Below are 2,676 nucleotides of genomic sequence, written 5' to 3' on the forward strand. Positions count from 1 at the left end.
TTTCAAAATCAATTTCAAAATCTTTTCTAACTTCTTATCTTTTTAAATTTGATTTTCAAATCCTTTTCAATTAACTACTTGACTTTTTGTTTGATTTTAAAAGTTTTTCTATTTCAATCATATCTTTTTCAAAACCACCTAACTACTTCTCTCTCTCTAATTTTCGAAAATTACTAACCCCTTTTTCAAAATTCCTTTTAATTAACTAATTGTTTTAAATTTTAATTTAATTTTATTTCTCTTTTTAATTTTCAAATTCTAACTAATAATTAAAATAAAAATAAAAATATTTTTATTTTATTTTATTTAATTTCGAATTCTTCTATCTCTCATCTCTTTCTATTTAATTATTTATCTACTAACACTCCTCTTCCACTTAAAATTCGAACCCCCTCTTCTTCTCTGTGTTCGAATTTTTCTCTTCCCCTTCTTCTATTCTTCTCTTCTTCTACTCACATAAAGGAATCTCTATACCGTGACATAGAGGATTCCTCTTCTTTTTTGTTCTCTTCTTTTTCATATGAGCAGGAACAGGGATAAAAACATTCTTATTGAAGCTGATCCTGAACCTGAAAGGACTCTTAAGAGAAAACTAAGAGAAGCTAAAGCACAACCCTCTGGAGAGGACCTAACAGATATTTTCGAAAAAGAAGGAAACATGGCCGAACCCAATAACAATAGTGGAGATGCAAGGAAGATGCTTGGTGACTTTATTGCACCCTCTTCTAATTTCTATGGAAGAAGCATCTCAATTCCTGCCATTGGAGCAAACAACTTTGAGATTAAGCCTCAATTAGTTTCTCTAATGCAATAGAATTGCAAGTTTCATAGACTTCCATTGGAAGATCCTCATCAGTTCTTAGCTAAATTCTTGCAAATCTGTGACACTGTCAAGACCAATGAAGTTGATCCCGAGGTCTACAGGCTTATGCTTTTCCCTTTTGCTGTAAGAGACAGAGCTAGAACATGGTTAGATTCACAACCTAAGGAAAGCCTGAACTCTTGGGAAAAGCTGGTCAGTGCTTTCCTGGCCAAATTCTTTCCACCTCAAAAGATGAGCAAGCTTAGAGTGGAAATCCAAACCTTTAGACAGAAGGAAGGTGAGTCCCTCTATGAAGCTTGGGAAAGATATAAGCAATTGATCAAAAGGTGTCCTACTGACATGCTTCCAGAATGGAGCATCATATGTATATTTGATAAACCCTAATTTTGTGATTTATCTTGTGCTTAATTTGGAGAATTTTATCACCTTTTCTCATATTTATTCAATGAAATATCATGGTTTTGCAATTCTCCCTTGATTTGTGCTTAAATGTGAAAACATATTTTTTTGGCCTTAAAATAGCTAAATTTAATCCACTTTAATTTCATTCGATGCCTTGATATGTTTGTTGAGTGATTTCAGGTTCATAAGACAAGTATTGGATGGAAGAAGTGAGGAGAAAAGCATGCAAAGTGGGAGAACTTATGAAGAAATGAAGGAACCGTAAAGCTGTCAAGCCTAACCTCCTGGCACTCAATCGACCATAACTTGAGCTACAAAGGTCCAAATGAGGCAGTTCTAGCTGCGATAGAAAGCTAACATTCGGGGCTTCAAAATGATATTCAATTTGCCATATGTTGTTTCACGTATAGAGGCGTGCACGTGCCATGTACGCGTGCGCGCCGATGCTGCTCGTGGCCCACTAAAGTGAATTCGCCCCCAGCGATTTCTGAAGCACTTTGGGCCCAACCCAACTCATTTTTGATGCTATTTCATGCAGAATTCAAGCTTGGTCAAGGGGGGAGAAATTGTTTGTAGCATTAGCATCATGTAGGTTAGTTTCTAGAGAGAGAAGCTCCCTCTTCTCTCTAGAATTAGGTTAGGTTAATCCATCTTAGATCTAGGCATAATTTCTTGATTTCATCTTGTTTCTTTTCCAATTTCTTGTTTATAATACTCTATTCTTCTTAGTTCTCTTGTCAATTTTACTTTTATGTCTCTTTATGTTTATGAATACTCATGTTGGATCTTGTTTACATTTAATCAAATTTAATGTTGATGTTCTTTTAATTGATGATTTGAATTGTTGATTTACTTTTCTTGCAATTGGTAGTTGATAGATTTTACTATTTCTTGTCATTTATTATGCTTTCCTTTTGTACCCACCAAGTGTTTGACAAAATGCTTGGTTGGAGGTTAGAGTAGATTTTGAGCATTCTTGGCTTGAGAAGAGTAATTGGGCAATCTTGAGTCATTAATACCCAATTTACATTGGTGATTTAGAGTTGTTAGTTAATATCATTTTCAATGACGCTAATCTTTTGCTAATTCAATTAGTGAGTTGATTAGGACTTTTGATTTGAGATTAACTAGTCTTGTTTGACTTTCTCTCATGGAAGATAACTTATACCTTCTTCCAATGTTGGGGATGACGAAATGAGATAGATTCTTGTTATTATTATGATATGATTGATTAGTCTTATTTGACATTCTCCCTATGTGAAGATAACATGATACCTTCTTCCATTTGTTGGAGTTGACTAAATAAGATGAATTAATCATTGTATGACTAGGATAGGAAGCCCATGATCTCAATTCTTGCCATGAATGTCTCTCTTTATTAATTGCTTTCTTTAGTTACTTGCTTGATTTACTTTTCTTGCCATTTATTTTCTTGTCCTCTTATCAAATCA

At 34.0% G+C, this 2,676-nt stretch overlaps 1 non-coding gene across 1 annotated transcript; it reads right to left on the reverse strand.

Annotated features, from left to right (window-relative positions):
- Positions 1 to 1,060: 1,060 nt before the first annotated feature.
- On the reverse strand, positions 1,061 to 1,168 carry LOC112760674 (small nucleolar RNA R71). Its single transcript, XR_003181104.1, has one exon. It is a non-coding gene; the product is annotated as a small nucleolar RNA R71 (small nucleolar RNA).
- Positions 1,169 to 2,676: the final 1,508 nt, after the last annotated feature.

This window comes from Arachis hypogaea, chromosome 16 (assembly GCF_003086295.3).
Source record: "Arachis hypogaea cultivar Tifrunner chromosome 16, arahy.Tifrunner.gnm2.J5K5, whole genome shotgun sequence".
Classification (NCBI taxonomy): domain Eukaryota; kingdom Viridiplantae; phylum Streptophyta; class Magnoliopsida; order Fabales; family Fabaceae; genus Arachis; species Arachis hypogaea.